The sequence below is a fragment of the Corythoichthys intestinalis genome, chromosome 4, assembly GCF_030265065.1.
Source record: "Corythoichthys intestinalis isolate RoL2023-P3 chromosome 4, ASM3026506v1, whole genome shotgun sequence".
Lineage (NCBI taxonomy): Eukaryota > Metazoa > Chordata > Actinopteri > Syngnathiformes > Syngnathidae > Corythoichthys > Corythoichthys intestinalis.
Genome location: NC_080398.1, coordinates 3,366,173 through 3,386,019, shown reverse-complemented (window position 1 = coordinate 3,386,019; position 19,847 = coordinate 3,366,173). Strand labels below are relative to the sequence as shown.

The 19,847-nt window shown below is 37.5% G+C and overlaps 1 protein-coding gene across 3 annotated transcripts in view; it reads left to right on the top strand.

Moving 5' to 3' along the window:
* The first annotated feature begins 6,296 nt into the window (after positions 1 to 6,296).
* The window catches only part of LOC130915067 (myocyte-specific enhancer factor 2D homolog), a 222,180-nt gene continuing 208,629 nt past the window's right edge, over positions 6,297 to 19,847 (top strand). For all 3 annotated transcript variants that reach the window (XM_057834767.1, XM_057834769.1, XM_057834766.1), the window contains exons 1-2: positions 6,297 to 6,375; positions 6,814 to 7,021. The gene's annotated coding sequence lies outside the window, so the exon portion shown is untranslated. The remainder of the gene's footprint in view (positions 6,376 to 6,813; positions 7,022 to 19,847) is intronic.

The following is a 19,847-nucleotide window of genomic DNA, read 5'->3' as shown; positions in this document are numbered from 1 at the left end:
GCCTGCTAATGTGTTGCCATGATTAGCTCCTCTATGCTGTCTTTCAGTCCAGCCCTCTCTAACCATTTCTAGGACTTGTTCATATCTGCCACTTCAGTTGTATTTCGGAGGTACATCCCATGCAGAGGTTTTTCCTCCCATGATGGTTCCTACAACGCCTTTTTCCAGTTTCTAGTCCCTGAGACATTCACTAAGTGCTTCACCTCGTGAGGCCATCTTCGTGATGTATTCGTGGAGCTTGCATGTTTTGTCTTGGCTAGTGGTCCTGATGCTCACTAACCCTCGGCTTTCCTCCTTGTGCTTAGTGTACAGTATAACCTCTGGAAACTGGATTTGGGGTGGAACCCTCCATGAGCAGCTTCCATGTTTTCACATCTGTGGTTTGAACTTCTTCCTGTGGCCAGCTTATTATCTCACCAAGGTACAGTGGGGCAAATAAGTATTTAGTCAACCACCAATTGTGCAAGTTCTCCTACTTGAAAAGATTAGAGAGGCCTGTAATTGTCAACATGGGTAAACCTCAACCATGAGAGACAGAATGTGGAAAAAAAAACAGAAAATCACATTGTTTGATTTTTAAAGAATTTATTTACAAATTAGAGTGGAAAATAAGTATTTAGTCACCTACAAACAAGCAAGAATTCTGGTTGTCAAAGAGGTCTTAACTTCTTCTAACAAGGTCTAACGAGGCTCCACTCGTTACCTGTATTAATGGCACCCGTTTTAACTCATTATCGGTATAAAAAACACCTGTCCACAATCTCAGTCAGTCACACTCCAAACTCCACTATGGCCAAGACTAAAAGAACTGTCGAAGGACACCAGAGACAAAAATGTAGACCTGCACCAGACTGGGAAGACTGAATCTGCAATAGGTAAAATGCTTGGTGTAAAGAAATCAACTGTGGGAGCAATTATTAGAAAAAGGAAGACATGCAAGACCACTGTTAATCTCCCTCGATCTGGGGCTTCATGCAAGATCTCACCCCATGGCGTCAAAATGATAACAAGAACGGTGAGCAAAAATCCCAGAACCACACGGTGGGACCTATTGAATGACCTACAGAGAGCTCGGACCACAGTAACAAAGGCTCAGTAACACGATGCCCCGCCAGGGACTCAAATCCTGCACTACCAGACGTGTCCCCTGCTGAAGAAAGTACACGTCCAGGCCCGTCTGCAGTTCGCCAGAGAGCATTTGGATGATCTAGAAGAGGACTGGGAGAATGTGTTATGGTCAGATGAAACCAAAACAGACCTTTTGGGTAGAAACACAGGTTCTCGTGTTTGGAGGAGAAAAAATACTGAATTGCATCCGAAGAACATCATACCCACTGTGAAGCATGGGGGTGGAAACATCATGCTTTGGGGCTTTTTTCTGCAAAGGGACCAGGTTGACTGATCTGTGTCAAGGAAAGAATGTATGGGGCCATGTATTGAGAGATTTTTAGTGAAAATCTCCTTCCATCAGCAAGGGCATTGAATATGAGACGCGGCTGGGTCTTTCAGCATGACAATGATCCCAAACACACAGCCAGGGCAACAAAGGAGTGGCTTCGTAAGAAGCATTTCAAGGTCCTGGAGTGGCCTAGCCAGTCTCCAGATCTCAACCCCATAGAAAATCTGTGGAGGGAGATGAAAGTCCGTGTTGCCCAACGACAGCCCCAAAACATCACTGGTCTAGAGGAGCTCTTCATGGAGGAATGGGCCAAAATACCAGCAACGGGGTGTGAAAAGCTTGTGAAGAGTTACAGAAAACATTTGGCCTCCGTTATTGTCAACAAAGGGTACATAACAAAGTATTGAGATGAACTTTTGGTATTGACCAAATACTTCTTTTCCACCAAGATTTGCAAATAAATTCTTTAGAAATCAAACAATGTGATTTTCTGTTTTTTTTTCTTCCACATTCTGTCTCTCATGGTTGAGGTTTACCCATGTTGACAATTACAGGCCTCTCTAATATTTTCAAGTGGGAGAACTTTTACACAATTAGTGGTTGACTAAATACTTATTTGCCCCACTGTTTATGGTTTTTTTGTACATAGTCATTTATTTCATTATTTTAATTTTAAACATCAGGCTGGCACAGTGTAAAAAGTGGTCAGCACACCTACCTCACAGTTCTGAGAGCAAGGGTTCAATCATCAATCAATCAGCCTTCCTGTGTGGAACTTTCATGCATGTTTTCTCTGGGTACTCCATTTTCCTCCCACATCCCCAAAACAGGGATGGTAGGCTTATAAACACTCCAAATTATCTGGTATGACTGTTATTTGTCACCTTGTGCCCTGCGATTGGCCAGCAACCCCGCCTACTGCCTACAGTGAGCTAGGATAGGCTCCAGCACCCCTGCGACACTTGAGAGGATAAACGGCTTGGTGTATGAATGAATTTAAAATATCTCATTTTACCCTCACCATTATTGTGGAATTTATTAAAAGTATCATTTAAACATGGGTGCGTAGACATCCCCCCCATTTATCTTTCTAAAGGCAGATTTTCATTGAACTATCTGCTCGGCTACTCTACAGCATTTCCACTGTTTGTTGTGGTTTGTGATTGTGGCATTTCCACGACCCCGGAGCTACCCGGCGTTGGTTCCCAGCTGCGGGAATGAGCGTCCAGCTGACTGCGGCAATGGAAATCCGTGGCGTAATCTTCTTATGTAAAGTACAAAACACACAGTGTGTAATCCTCCTTCCGACCTCTTTGGTGTCACCACTACTACAAAACTCTTACACCGTGTACACGTGTATTTAAAACAATATCTTAAGTAATTTGGATGTTTGGAGTGCGCCTTTTTTGGACAGGTGTTTCTTTTTAATTGAGTGATTAATTGTATTTTAGAGTATGTAATGAGTTAATAATGAAATTTGTTCTATTTGGTCCAAGGTGCGTCCTCCCATTAATCAGTTCATTAGAAGTGGGAGGGTGGCAGAGAATGAACGCGCCACCATCTAAAACCATCTCCACCCTGAACAGCCGTATGTAACACCACATCACCCAAAGTCCAATATTCATTTACTTGCAATATACTATGTGCAATACTTACTAAGTGCAATATTCAATGCCTCACTGTTAACTTCTGCAACTTAACTTGTACTCTCACATATTCTATGTGCAATACTTATTTACGTGCAATATTAATCTGCAATATTCAATACCTTCCCTGTCAACTGCTGCTACTTCAATTATTTGCACTGCCTGAACATAGGACTACCTCATAGATATTTTATACTTATATAGATTTTATACTTTTATTCTTGCAAGCCACTTTCGAGATTTTTACTTGTGCAATATTCAATGCCTTTACTGTCAACTGCTACTTCACTTCAATTATTTGCACTGCCTTAACATAGGTCTACCTCATACATATTTTATAATAATTTAGATTTTATACTTACAATTTCATTGTACAACCGTATAATGACAATAAAGGGCTATTCTATTCTATTCTATTCTATTCTATTCTATTCTATTCTATTCTATCACTGGCACCCAATGATTCAAAGCAACACTAGGTAACTTTATACCTTTATAAAATATTTTCATAACATTTGTGATGATACAGGATGTCGACTGAAAACTAGTTGAATGACACCTCTTTGATATCTATATACAGTATATACAGTGCTGGCCAAAAGTATTGGCACCATTGCAATTCTGTCAGATAATGCTCAATTTCTCCCAGAAAATGATTGCAATTACAAATGCTTTGGTAGTAATATCTTCATTTATTTTCCTTGCAACGAAAAAACACAAAAGAGAATGACCAAAAAAATCATTATCATTAGGGCTGTCGAAATGATCGCGTTAACGGGTGGTAATTAATTTTTAAAATTAATCACGTTAAAATATTTGATGCAATTAACGCACATGCCCTGCTCAAACAGATTAAAATGACAGCAGTGTAATGTCCGCTTGTTACTTGTTTTTTGGTGTTTGGCGCCCTCTGCTGGTGCTTGGGTCCAAATGATTTTATGGATTTCAGCACAATCAGTGAGTGTGGTGTAATTATCAATTATCAACAATGGTGAGCTACTAGTTTATTTTTTGATTGAAAATTTTACAAATGTTAATAAAACGAAAACATTAAGATGAGTTTTAATACAACAGTTCTATAACTTGTACTAACATTTATCTTTTAAGAACTACAAGTCTTTCTATCCATGTATCGCTTTAAGAGAATGTTAACAATGTTAATGCCATCTTGTTGATTTATTGTTATAATAAACAAATACAGTACTTATGTACCATATGTTGAATGTATATATCCGTCTTGTGTCTCATCTTTCCATTCCAACAATAATTCACAGAAAAATATGGCATATTTTATAGATGGTTTGAATTGCGATTAATTACGATTAATCAATTTTTAAGCTGTAATTAACTCGATTAAAAATTTTAATCATTTGACAGCCCTAATTATCATTTTACACAAAACTCGGACAAAAGTATTGGCACCCTTTGAAAAATCACGTGATGCTTCTCTAATTTGTGAAATTAACAACACCAACACCTGTGTTGACAATAACTCAATCACACTTGCAGCCAGTTAAAATGGATTAAAGTTGACTCAACCTTGTGTGTACCACATTGAGCATGGAGAAAAGAAAGAAAGAAGACCCAAAGAACTGTCTGAGGACTTGAGAAACAAAATTATGAGGAAGCATGGGCAATCTCAAGTAAGAAACTCACTGATGGATACCAGAAGCAGTTGTTCGCAGTTATTTTGTCCAAACGATGTGCCACCAAGTATTAGGCTAACAGTGCCAATACCTTTCTTTTGTGTTTTTTCATTGCAAGCAAAATAAATGAAGATATTACTACCAAATCAATTATAATTGCAATCATTTTCTGGGAGAAACTGAGCATTATCTGACAGAACTGCAGGGGTGCCAATACTTTTGGCCAGCAGTGTATATATGCTAACCGTCATATGCTATTGTTTAGCCGCAACTGGATTTATTATCTTATTGCTACTCATCCTTCACATAGCAGCTGGAAACAGAAATGTCATTTAATCCATCTGCAGGCGACTGGGAGATCATTTGGACACTGTGCGGGTGTGCGCTGGTCCTCATGGGAAACACAGTCTTCCTTAAGGCAAAACACTACCGCTTTTGTCCACCGGCGTCGCTAAAGTCTACCAAAACTGAAAAGTTACATAGTGTTTCTTTAATGGGAAATGCAAATCCATTATAAGAGTGCAGTTGTCCAAAATCAAGCTTACCTCATGACCACAAATTTCTGGTGACTTGTGGTCGCGCAAAAACAAATATTTAGGTATCAATACTAGTGCTGCAACGATTAATCGATTAACTCGAGTATTCGATTAGAAAAAAATATTTGAATTAAATTTTGCTGCTTGGAGTATTCGTTTAATTAAAGCGACGTTGTAATGGTTTATTTTGAAAGTGTTTGCATTTAGTTTTATTGATTTCGGTGGATAGACTGCCTTCTACTCTGCTTCAATTCACATGGCTGAATCCAGGGGCTCCCTGTTAAGATCAACATAAGCTAAATTTTGTTTGAGCTCATGTTTTTTTTAATGCATTCGTAATTTAGTTTGTAGGTATATTTAGCCTATTTTTTGGGAATATGTGTCAGAACCATTTGTTAAGAGCATTGTAAAAAAGTTAGCATTTTATAGCATTTAAACTAGCGGACTTTTGCGATGTAAGTTAGCCAATTGTTCTTTTGTTGCACATAGATCATCATTTTTTATTTTATTTTATTTTTATACCGTTTGAGGCTCAGCTCAGGTAATTTAATTTTTCATGTTCCGTATCCGATTATTTGATTATTCGAACTAATCATTTATCGATTAATCGACTACTAAAATAATCGATAGCTGCAGCCCTAATCAATACTTTTGCAATTAAATATCGTATACAACATCTCAGTTTTGAAAACTCTATTAAATACTGTTACATCCTATAAGTAACCCTAAAAACTCCCTCGCATTTCCAATTGATTGGACGTCTATCGCCGTCAATTGCACTGACTCATAATCGTTCTCTGCTAGCCTGCTCATGTTAAAAAAAGTGGACGTTTATCACCGTCAATGGCAGCCAGCGAGTGACTGCAGAAAATGGCACGCATGTATGAAATTACGTCATTGCGCATATTTACTTCCTGCTTAACCAAGTATTCCCACAAGTCAAATTTCAAAATAATATACTTTCTAATAAATGGGTGATCGCACGTGCTAGCCTGTCACGAGCGCACGCCACCTTCCTTCCCTTACCTCTGACGTCATCTTCCCCCGCCTTCCTCACTGTAAACATGGTGTTCATCCGCGACAACCTCACAAAGTAGAACAGTAGTCTGTATACTTCTTGCTCGTGCTCTTGTCACAGCCGGGAAAAGGTAAATTTAACAGCTCGTTAGCAACATTAATAACATTTTGTTTGAACTTTATTATTTAAAGTGTGAACTGACTGAAAACGGAGAGAGTGTCAATAAATCACGGATATCAGTGGAGTCGCTATCGCTACTGTTAAACAGCTATGTCAAGAGTGCACAACTCAATGTCAAACAGTTTATCGGCAGCATTGACAGTATTTTCGAGGAATTTTGTGGTAATTCAAGCTGACATTTATTGTAAGTAAGTTAGATTAGCCGGTGAAATGTTGGGACAGCGTGAGACTCAAAGCAAGCGGAGGGATACAAGCCGATGAGAGGGTGGCGTAAAGTCCCGCCTATTTGAATTTCTCACTTTTTGATCGACCTCTCGGCCGCCACCTGATTGGCCCTTACGACGCGGAAGCTTCACTCCTATTGGTTTAAAGTCTATGTCCTTCACAGCGCGACGCCTCCTCCGGACGAGCCTCGGCTCCATTTGCAGTGTAACTAAATAGTTACGCCGCGCTTCAAGTCGGGGACAATTTGATCGTTAGCAGCCGGGTGGACGAAGCGCAGTCGGCATCCGAGATTTGGAACGCTTTGATCGGGCGGTGGACGGACCAAGACCTCGCTCGCCTCATCCGCCGGATGCGGATGCTCCTTTGGGCCGGTAGGTGTCTTGACTGCAGCTCGTGGCCGGGTTCCTATCATCTTTTTCGGGGTGATCTTGCGTGTGTGTCCGCTGCTTAGGAATGTCAGTGAAAAGCTTGAGGATGGAGCCGGATAGGTAGTTAGTTTTGCTTTTGCTTTATATAACTTCTGCTTTCAGCATGGACATAACAACACGGTAGTCCTGGAGTTTGTTTATTTTCGTGTTATTTGTAGTTTAAAAGTGTATTTTTTGTGTGAAAAAAATATATTTTTTTTTTGTTTGGGTACTTATAGAGTGTTACTCAACATATATCAACATTGGGGGGAATTCTAGCTTTAAATAAGCATTAAAAAGTCAAACTTATACGTATTAATTGTGATTATTTGGCTTTTTCTTTGGGTTTTTTATGTTTAGGTTGAAGATGAGTCGTTTTGGCGTGTTGACAGTGGCGTCCCCCAATTTTTGATGAGAAAACAGTCAATGAAGGTTACATTATGATAGTTTTATGCAGTTACTGGCAGTGAACTCATTGGCTGCTGTTGACAATCAATGGCACTGAATGAGTTAAGTCGTCTATGGAAGCCAACCCTCCCTCTCCAAATGGATTGGACGTCTATTAATGATAAACTAATTAGTGGGAAGGTGCATCTCGGACAGAGGAAGAATTTTTTTAATTTTTGAACTCAATGATGGCGGTAGACGGCCAATTAGGTTGTTGTGGGAGGGTTGGCAGCGAATGAATGAATGAAGGATTTTGGCTTTAGTGTCACCTGACTCAAAGCGGCACAAAGATAAAGAAAATTATTTGACTTATTTACCACTAGTCTGTAGTGTAACCACATCAACTCCTTCTCAGTCTGAATTATCAGTTATTAAACTGTCAATATTTTATTTATTTTCTGCATATCATGTATTCATTATTATCTCATTCCCAACCAAAGATGTATTTATACGTCTTATGGAACACTTATGTTAGCTACCTAAGACATAAACAATGTTGTTTATGATGTTTCAACATCTTTTATGCAACTTTTCTGTATTCTTTATTTTTCTTAAATAATATGATTGATTATTACTTAACTATTTAGGTAATATTTTCTATTTTGTTGTTTGTTATATCAAATGTTATGAAATATTTATATAATTTTTAATGTTTTTGTAATTTACTGTACTTTTACTGTATTTTATTATTACTTTTAATAATAATAATGTAGCTCTGCGATTGGCTGGCAACCGACCTACTGCTCATAGTTAGCTGGGATTGGCTCCAGCACCCCCGTGACCCTCGTGAGGATAAGCGGCTCGGAAAATGAATGAATATTAATGTGTTTACCTTTATATATATTTTTTTTATTTCTATACGTAAATATATAACACATTATTCTGTAAGGCTGCAGTTATCGATTATTTTAGCAGTCGATTAATCGGTGAACTAGTTAGTTCGAATAATCGAGTAATCGGATGAGGAACGTAAAGAATTTAAATACCTGAGCTTAGCCTCAAATGGTATAAAATAAATAAATAAACAAGGATCTATGTACAACAAAAGAACAATTGGCTAATTTACATAGCAAAGGTCTACTAGCTTAAATGCTATAAAATACTATTATTTTTTATATTTTTTTACAATGCACCTAACAAATGGTTCACACACATATTCCCACAAATATGGGCTAAATATACCTTCAAACTAATTTACGAATGCATTAAAAATAACAGTGGCTAAAACAAAAACTTAGCTTATGGTGGTCTTAACAGGGTGCAGCTGTATTCAGCCATGTGAAATGAAGCAGACGAGAGGGCAGTATAACCACTCAACTCAATAAAACTCAATGCAGACACTTTCAAAACAAACCATTGCAACGTCACATATTCTAAGCAGCAAAATTTAATTCGAATTGTTATTTTTATAATGATTGTTATGTTTTTTGGGATTTTTAATTTATTTTTTCAAATATTTTATGAATATTAAATTTAATTTATTAAAATATTTGAGTTCATTTTTATTAGAATTCTTTTGTTGTATTTATTATTTATTAGTCATGATTCTGTATTTATATATAAGTCCTAATTGTTTTACATTTAATTATTTATACCTTATTATTTACAGAGAGCCATTTTGTCCCGCTCGCAGCCTTGCTAATGACAACACTCAATTTTTCTGGTTCCGTTTGATGACTTTTCACATCGATTTTGAAGGAGTTCATGAAGTTTATTTCTGAAATTTCATATAAGTTCCCAGTTTTTCCTCACCTCAGCGTCAGTGTTGTCTTGTTACGCTATACAGTAGCAAAAGGCGCTCATCCATCACACGGCGGCGCTCGCCGACACCTTTACGACGACGTGCATCGACTCGCCGTGTTAAAACGCTAGATTTACGGCGCGCGCAAGTCCATCACAGTCCACGCTTTGTGTCAAAATCCGGCTGGGTAAAGCGTCTTTTTGAGCCGAGCCCCATTTCCGCCCGCTGTTGGCGCTCTCATTACGTGGCGTAATTGCATTTCTCCCAGGAGGAGAGAGTGTCATCAAACTTCTCATTTCCTCCTCCCGAGCCGGAAAGAATTTTGCTGCTGGATGCCGATGTGGAATTCCGGCTCTTCTGCTTCTTTAGCCAGGTGACGCCTACTGCCACAATGTGGTGGTTGGCCAGTCTTTATGGTGATTGTCTTGGATGAATTTTTGGAGTTGTACAGTATACACCGATATTTTTTGGGCTTCCGATACGGATTCCGATTCCGGCAGCGTGGTATCATTCGATGCTGTACCGATGCCACATTTGTTGAAAAAATATACATTTTCCCCGCATTTAATACAGGGTTTATGCGGGTTATTAAAAAGAATTAAAAGTCATTAAATTGATTTTTTTCCAAAATTCAGGCTTTAAAAAGCAATAAACTAAATGTTCGAGCATAGACTCCACCATCAGTTGAAAAGACAGCTCCCACAGACATTGCGCCACGCCTTCCAGTAGGGGGCCGACTCAAGCAGAACGTTGAGTTGGCTTTCACTTTGATCAACCCAAACACACGCTGCGTTCTAAAGCGAGATTTAGGTGGAAACAGGACGAAGGTTTTAGTGCATACAAGCAGGCAGGAGTGTCTCAAGTGTTATTTGGTGGAGGATTCAAGGTAAATATAATATTGAATAGCACCAGGCTAGCACTTTGAAACATTGTGAAAAAAAGCAATGGATAAAATTAGTGTAACTTTTGCTTGATATTTACGCAAATGAACATATATAATTAATATAAATATAAATAACTGACCTTTTTTGCTTCTAACCAAGAATCTAGACTGTTTTACATTCATATCTGTAGAAATTCCGCGATTTAAGATTTATTGACAAGAATTTTCTACTTAAAAAGCTCGGTTTCGTGACAACCGCCATGTTGGATTACACAATACCGTAACTTTGGCTTGAAATACTTACGTAAAATGAATGATAACTGCCCTTTTTTGCTTTCAACCAAAAGTCAAGACTGGTATACGTTCATATCTGTAGAAATTATGCAATTTAAGGATTTATTGACAAGAATTTTCAACTTAAAAAACTTTGTTTCGTAACGGCCGCCATGTTAGATTACACAATACCGTAACTTTGGCCTGAAATATTTACGTAAAATGAAAGATTACTGTCCGTTTTTTTGCTTTTAACCAAGAATCTAGACTGTTTTACGTTCATATCTATAGAAATTATGCGATGTAAGCATTTATAGATAAGAATTTTCAACTTAAAAAGCTCTTTGTTTCGTGATGGCCGCCATGTTGTATTACACAATACCGTAATTTTGGCTTGAAATATTTACGTAAAATGAAAGATAACTGCCCGTTTTTTGCTTTTAATCAAGAATCTAGACTGTTTTACGTTCATACCTATAGAAATTACGCGATGTAAGCATTTATATACAAGATTTTCAACTTGAAAAGCTCTTTGTTTTGTGACGACCGCCATGCTGGATTACACAATACCGTAACTTTGGCTTGAAATATTTACGTAAAATGAACGATAACTGCCCTTTTTTGCTCTAAACCAAAAATCTAAACTGGTTTACGTTCATATCTATAGATATTATGCGATTTAAGGATTTATTGACAAGAATTTTCAACTTAAAAAGCTATTTGTTTCGTGACGACCGCCATGCTGGATTACACAATACCGTAACTTTGGCTTGAAATATTTACGTAAAATGAACGATAACTGCCCTTTTTTGCTCTCAACCAAAAATCTAAACTGGTTTACGTTCATATCTATAGAAATTACGCGATTTAAGGATTTATTGACAAGAATTTTCAACTTAAAAAGCTATTTGTTTCGTGACGACCGCCATGTTGGATTACACAATACCGTAACTTTGGCTTGAAATATTTACGTAAAATGAACGATAACTGCCCGTTTTTTGCTTTTAACCAAGAAACTAGACTGTTTTACATTTATATTTATAGAAATTCTGGGATTTAAGCATTAATTGACAGGAATTTTTAACTTAAAATGCTCTTTGTTTCGTGTCGGCCGCCATGTTGGATTTTGTATCTCGACACAATAGTGGAATTCAAACAAATCATACAAATTATGCGATGTAAGCATTTATAGACAAAAATTTTCAACTTAAAAAGCTCTTTGTTTCGTGATGGCCGCCATGTTGTATTACACAATACCGTAATTTTGGCTTGAAATATTTACGTAAAATGAACGATAACTGCCCTTTTTTGCTTTTAACCAAGAATCTTGACTGTTTTACATTCAGGTCTGTAGAAATTCCGCGATTAAAGGATTTATTGACAAGAATTTTCAACTTAAAAAGCTATTTGTTTCGTGACGACCGCCATGTTGGATTACACAATACCGTAACTTTGGCTTGAAATATTTACGTAAAATGAACGATAACTGCCCGTTTTTTGCTTTTAACCAATAATCTAGACTGTTTTACATTTATATTTATAGAAATTCTGGGATTTAAGCATTAATTGACAGGAATTTTCAACTTAAAATGCTCTTTGTTTCATGTCGGCTGCCATGTTGGATTTTGTATCTCGACACAATAGCGGAATTCAACCTAAGTAAATTGTGATTGTAAATAGAAAAATGCTAATTTTGCTTTTTTTGAGTAAAAGTAAGATGCTGCATGCTTTTCTTAAGTATTAAGTTTCTTGTGTCAAAAATGAGTTATTTATTAGCTGTTGAAAACTATTTTGGGGGAAAAACCTAATATGATATGTTAAATATTGCTATTGATCCTGAAAATATAGGTGATTATCTCTGCATTTGGTAATTTTTGTGCATCTAGCATAAAATTTGATAATTATATAGATATTTTAAGTTTGGTTATACTTGTATAAAAAAATAATTAATTGGGATTTTATTATGGAACGACTTAAAATTTTTTGATCCCGCTGGTTATGGAGACTCATATACAGTGCCCTCCATAATTATTGGCACCCCTGAAAAAGTTGTGTTTTTTAGCTTCTAATATTTTTTTTTAAATTCAAATAATATGGGACCTTAATGGAAAAAAAGAGAAAAATCCAACCTTCAACACAAGTGCATTCATTCAGTGGGGAAAAATCCCACATAAAGAAAAAAATATTTGACATCAAATAATGTGTGTCACAGTTATTAGCACCCCTGGTGTTAACACTTTGTACAACCCCTTTTGCCAACAAAACAAGGTCTGGGGACCGAGATGGCCATGGGAGGAGCTTGATTTTGTGTCTGGTGAACCATTTCTGTGTAGATTTGGCCATATGTTTTGGGTCATTGCCTTGCTGAAAGACCCAGTGACGACCCATCTTCAGCTTTGGGGCAGAGGGCAACAGATTTTGATTTAAAATGTCCTGGTATTTCAAAGCATTCATGATGCCATGCACCCTAACAAGGTTCCCAGGGCCTTTGGACAAAGTATTAACACCATGGGTGCTAATAATTGTGACACACATTATTTGATGTCAAATAATTTTTTCTTTATGTGGGATTTTTTTTCCCCCACTGAAGTAATGCACTTGTATTGAAGGTTGAGTTTTTCTCTTTTTTTTCCATTAAGGTCCCATATTATTTGAATTAAAAAAAAAAAAATGTTAGAAGCTTTTTCAAGGGTGCCAATAATTATGGAGGGCACTGTATCGATAAACTACAGGGATACAAGTAGAGCTGAAACGAATACTCGAACTCGAGTAACTCGAGTTTAAAAATTGATCCGAGTAATTTTATTCACCTCCAGTAATCGTTTATTTTGACAGCTCGAAGCATCACGTTTCACTCGGACTACTTTTAATGCGGGACAACGTGCTGACGTCACGTGCGTAGAGGAAGAAGCAATAAAAAAAATTTTTTTTAAACATTTCCGCAGCCGACAGCCGCTCCAAACTACGCCGACGTTGCTAAAAACTAGCCCGCATGATGTTAAGTTGGTAGCAGGTATCATCTGATGAGTCTCAGAGAGATCACATGTGTGTTGAACTAGATGCAAAATGACAGACTCGGCCACGTCTGGGCAGCGTTAAAAAACAGCCGCCATATTAAAGCAGTAGAGCGCTAAGCGCTAATAAAGAGCGCTAAGCGCTAATAAATAAGATTAACGTTACTGTCTGAGTCACTAGCTCACGTAACGTTAGCCCTGCAGAGGGCTAGGTTTCTATTAATTATGACCACTTTCGATGCGTGGCTAATGTGTCTTACATACAGGCTTTAACATAACATAGCTTTGTGGAGTGATAAGGGTGTAAAATAAAAACTCAATAATGCTAACTATCAATTTTAGCTTAGTAGTCATTGCTGGATAAAACACCAAGTAGCACTGGTCCCTAATGTGCTCCAATACAGCTTGTATCATACATTTATTTTGAACACTGCAAAAACTCAAAATCCTATCAGGACTTACAGTTTAGACTAACTTAAAACTTAACTAGAACTTAAAAATGGCTTTTCAATTGAAACACGTGGGAAAAAATCTTTTAAGTGATGTGTGTTATCAAGCGTAACGACATTTTTAGGTATATATATATATATATATATGTATGTATATATTTTTTAATAAGATCTAAAGGTTTTTTGAGTGAAAGCAGTGAATTTGTCTTTTTTTTAATTCTAGTTACATCTGAGATGCAATTGTTGGCTGTTCTCAACAATATACATCGAAAATAAAGACATTGATTGACTGAAAATGGTTCAAGATTAGATAAAATGTCTTGTTTTCTCATGTATATTTATAATTGCTCTTCACCTAAAAATATATTTGTTTTATCCGATTACTTGATTAATCGATAGAATTTTCAGTCGATTACTCGATTACTAAAATATTCGATAGCTGCAGCCCTAGATACAAGTATTGTAGTATATTGTTAAATCCCTAATGCTGAACATCACATACTTTTTTGAGGCAAATGCTGTCCCAAGGCACACAGTTGCAAGTATTATAGCGAGACTTATCGGGTAAAAGCGGGCTTAAGCGCCAGATAACTTATGAGCTCAGCGCCACTAATGTGCTTTTGTGTTCCTGACCAGCACCGACAAACGTACAGCCACGTTTTTTTTGGGACATTTTTTTTTTTATTGTTGTTACAATTTCACATCTGTCCCCCCCATGAAATACAAGCAAAAATCAACGTGTAGTCAATAGTCAATACAAATGCAGTACAGACTACAGTGAAAAAACACAACGATGATTGCCGGGTTTGTTACAATTTGTGGATTTCGTGCTGTGAAAGAAAGAAAGAAAACAAATCATTTGAAGGCAAACCCTGTGGGAAAGCTATCATGTCTAAATAGAAAATTGAATAACAAATTATTCTTAGAGTAACACAAGCACATTCATCTCATTTTTTAAACAAACAGCCATAGAATTCTCAACACTGTTTGCCTCTTAGGGCTCAAGACCACTTGAGAGCAAATGAACCACCATGAAGCGTTGAAGCTTTATTACTTTAAGAAGCTTCATTTGGCATCACTGCTTCCTTAGGGGACACAGACAAGCCACCTGCTGTCAACGCTGTTGTCGTCCAACTTGCCTCCCAGCATGCATTGCGGTGGTACAGATGTATATAACATTCAAAGTTTGTGTTCTGTGCGAATTAGGCAAGGTTCATACCGCAGGTCTTAATTCACAAATCTGATTGTTTTTTTTTTCGTGTTTTTCTGACTCGAGTGAGGCATTAACTTGACGGTCTGAATGGGACAAGTTGCATAGAAGTGGACCATTCCAAATTCTATCTGGGTCACTTTCGTATGTGGTTAAAATCTGATCTGGGCCACATTTTTCTAGAATGTGGCTGCTGTCTGAACTGTCAAGTCTCCCAAATCAGAATTCAAGCAGCAATTACATCAGCAAAGACCGAGAGAGGCGGGCAGCTATGGCGGCGATGTAGCTGTGCATTAGCGTCAGCGCCTAGCTTGAACTCAGCTTTCAGGCAGTAGGCATGATGCGCGCACATACGGTCAGGTCAAAATGATACTCATTTTTAAAAATAATACAATTGACACAAAACAAATGTTGTTTAAACATCCATCTAGTCTGATCAATATATAAATTTAGTACATTAAATCAGCCTAATTTTCCTGATGAAAGTCCTCTAGCTTAACTGCTACGAATGCTAACGTATTTACAATTCTCATAGCAAATCGCTCACACATAACTCCACAAACTGTAGCTCTGAACTTAATTAAATATGCATACACAAACATATATTAGCTGAAACAACTTACAGCCTTATGTGGGCCAAACCAGAGCGCAGCTATCCTTTATCCATACCAGATGAGTCTGTTCCTCAGTCTTACAAGGCGACAGTCCAGCCAGACCCAACGCTGCCACCAGAGGGCAGTTTATCCTCCATTATTAAACAAAATATAATACATTTGGACTTTTTGGATTGTTATTTATGGACTTTTTGGATTGTTATTTGGAAATTTACTTTAAGGATTAATTCCGATTTACACGCAAATCCGGGTTACGTCGCCAGCGTAGGAATGGAGCTCGTTTGTAACCCGGGGACTACGCAACAAACGGGTTGGTACTGAAGTCTTCCACTAGAATAGTGTCTGTGTTAGCTCTTTGGAATGCTTTTACGGCACTAAATGTCCAATTTATTTAGACTGGGAGGGTCAAAAATAGATTGGACTTCTAGTGCCGTCAATAGTATAGAAACAGAGCATTCGCAGCCAGTCTTCACAGTTTTGGAGGCATTTATGGGTCACTTCATGTTCATTTTAGGCCATTTAAAGGTCATTTTCTGTTTAGTTTGAGTCACATCTTGTTCACTTTCTGATCAGTAACCCAAATACCCCAGAATCAACAGCAATTGACCAAAACTCAATAAAGTGTATATCGTAGAATGATTTCCTGACCCTTATTACGATAATTCTCGTATCGCCATATTGTGAGATCGTTATTGTGAGCCTTGTATCAAAAATCATATTGTATCGTAAGCTACCCAGAAGTTCCCACCGCTAGTCCCAAATGTCACATTTAGTCACAAGTCACATTCATTTTTATATTGAACCGAAGAAAACAACCCTTTATCACAACTAATGTCTCAAATGGCTTCGCAAACCTGCAGTTGACAAACAATTACAACATCCTCTGATCTGAAGCCCCAAAAGAGCAAGTAAACACCCCAAAACTATCATTGTAAAACAATAATGAAACAGAAGTGTGTCGACTCTGCTGACAAAAAAAAAGAAAAATCCGCCGCGAGTGCTTTATTCTGGCATACTAGAAGCCACGATGGAGCATTGCTAACGTGCTGTGGTTGTCCAAAGCTGTCAGGCTGGCATCTGGCCCAGCCGTCACGCCGCTTTGGCCGCTTACCTTTTCTGCCCGCGGCGGAGGAGCGTCCTGCCAGGTCAACATGTGTTGTCCGCAGGTTCTGTAAATACACCCACGCTGCTTCTTCCTACTTTTCCACCCATTCGCTCTGTTTTTGAACAGGAAGGACCAAACCGTTGTTCATGTCTGAGTAGAAGTCAAAACAGATGTCGTCACCTCATAGCCTTATTTTGGCTGGTTGTTGAAAAAAAAGATACAAATAAAAATGTATTACATTAAACATATTGAGCGGGGAATAGGAAAATGGCACAAGAAAAATGGACAAAAATAATAAAATAATAATCTTAGATGAGGAAAAAATAAAATGGTGGATGAAAAACTTATAAAATATTTAGAGAAACACCAAATATTACAGAAAATAACAAAATATTTGACAAATTAAAAAAAACTTATAAAATATTTCAATTATATAAAAACAAAAATACTGCACTAAAATGTATATTTCTTGCGAGAAAATACGATTTGCAAAATAATACAAAAAATTATTATGACAACTATCATTTGCATTTATATACTTATCAAGAATTAAGATAAAAATACTTCAAATTAACTTAAGGTATGTTGAATATTTTTTTTTCTCCAACTCATTGGATGCCGTTGGCGTCCAATCCATTATTACATACATTATTAAATAGCTAAAAAAAAAAAAAAATGACATCAAAAATATTAAAGATAAAAAAGAAACATGGAAAAACTGTAAATAATCTCCATTTTACTGTTAATGGCAATGAATGAATTCAAAAGATAAAAAAAAAAAAATCTCAAAAAGTAAAAAAAAACTATGATCAAAGCATGCCTCCTAGCATGCATGGCGGCAGTACAGATAACATTCTAAGTTCATGTTCTGTATTAATTATTTCTTCAGTTACTGTTCCAGTTATTTGATTAATTGCAAAAAAAAAATACATTTAAACAAATATAAATAAAAAGTTGGATAAAAGGATAAGTATATGAATATTCTCAGTCAAAAAGCCATGGACGTCTAGCGCCATCAATGGGTATCGATAACCTTTTTGTCTACAAAATATCGCGATATATCACCTTTTCAATATACAGATAGTCCCAGGTTACGAACGAATTAGCTTCCTAAAGTGGCCACGTAACCCGAATTTCTGCATACAGTGCCTTGCAAAAGTATTCGGCCCCCTTGAATCTTGCAACCTTTCGCCACATTTCAGGCTTCAAACATAAAGATATGAAATTTAATCTTTTTGTCAAAAATCAACAACAAGTGGGACACAATCGTGAAGTGGAACAACATTTATTGGATAATTTAAACTTTTTTAACAAATAAAAAACTGAAAAGTGGGACGTGCAATATTATTCGGCCCCTTTACTTTCAGTGCAGCAAACTCACTCCAGAAGTTCAGTGAGGATCTCTGAATGATCCAATGTTGTCCTAAATGACCGATGATGATAAATAGAATCCACCAGTGTGTAATCAAGTCTCCGTATAAATACACCTGCTCTGTGACAGTCTCAGGGTTCTGTTTAAAGTGCAGAAATCATTATGAAAACCAAGGAACACATCAGGCAGGTCCGAGATACTGTTGTGGAGAAGTTTAAAGCCGGATTTGGATATAAAAAGTTTTTCCAAGCTTTAAACATTTCAAGGAGCACTGTGCAAGCCATCATATTGAAATGGAAGGAGCATCAGACCACTGCAAATCTACCAAGACCCGGCCGTCCTTCCAAACTTTCTTCTCAAACAAGGAGAAAACTGATCAGAGATGCAGCCAAGAGGCCCATGATCACTCTGGATGAACTGCAGAGATCTACAGCTGAGGTGGGAGAGTCTGTCCATAGGACAACAATCAGTTGTACACTGCACAAATCTGGCCTTTATGGAAGAGTGACAAGAAGAAAGCCATTTCTCAAAGATATCCATAAAAAGTCTCGTTTAAAGTTTGCCACAAGGCACCTGGGAGACACACCAAACATGTGGAAGAAGGTGCTCTGGTTAGATGAAACCAAAATTTAACTTTTTGGCCACAATGCAAAACGATATGTTTGGCGTAAAAGCAACACAGCTCATCACCCTGAACACACCATCCCCACTGTCAAACATGGTGGTGGCAGCATCATGGTTTGGGCCTGCTTTTCTTCAGAAGGGACAGGGAAGATGGTTAAAATTGATGGGAAGATGGATGCAGCCAAATACAGGAACATTCTGGAAGAAAACCTGTTGGTATCTGCACAAGACCTGAGACTGGGACGGAGATTTATCTTCCAACAGGACAATGATCCAAAACATAAAGCCAAATCTACAATGGAATGGTTCAAAAATAAACGTATCCAGGTGTTAGAATGGCCAAGTCAAAGTCCAGACCTGAATCCAATCGAGAATCTGTGGAAAGAGCTGAAGACTGCTGTTCACAAACACTCTCCATCCAACCTCACTGGGCTCGAGCTGTTTTGCAAGGAAGAATGGGCAAGAATGTCAGTCTCTCGATGTGTAAAACTGATAGAAACATACCCCAAGCGACTTGCAGCTGTGATTGGAGCAAAAGGTGGCGTTACAAAGTATTAACGCAAGGGGGCCGAATAATATTGCACGCCCCACTTTTCAGTTTTTTATTTGTTAAAAAAGTTTAAATTATCCAATAAATTTTGTTCCACTTCACGATTGTGTCCCACTTGTTGTTGATTCTTGACAAAAAATTAAAATTTTAAATCTTTATGCTTGAAGCCTGAAATGTGGCGAAAGGTTGCAAGGTTCAAAGGGGCCGAATACTTTTGCAAGGCACTGTAATTCGGAATTAACCCTTTAAGTACCCTTAAATCTCAAAATAACTATCCAAATGGTCCAAAGGTATTGTATTTTGTTTAATGATGGAGGATACACTGCCCTCTGGTGGTAGCGTTGAGTCTGGTTCGACTGTCGCCTTGTATGACTGAGGAGCAGTATACAATGATCACTCGCGCCTTCAGTCCATCGCTGATTTTTTTTTTTTTTTAATTAAAAAAATAACTGAATGAATGCTGTATTTTATAGCACTTTTCCGATTCGATTACATAGTCTCTCACTCT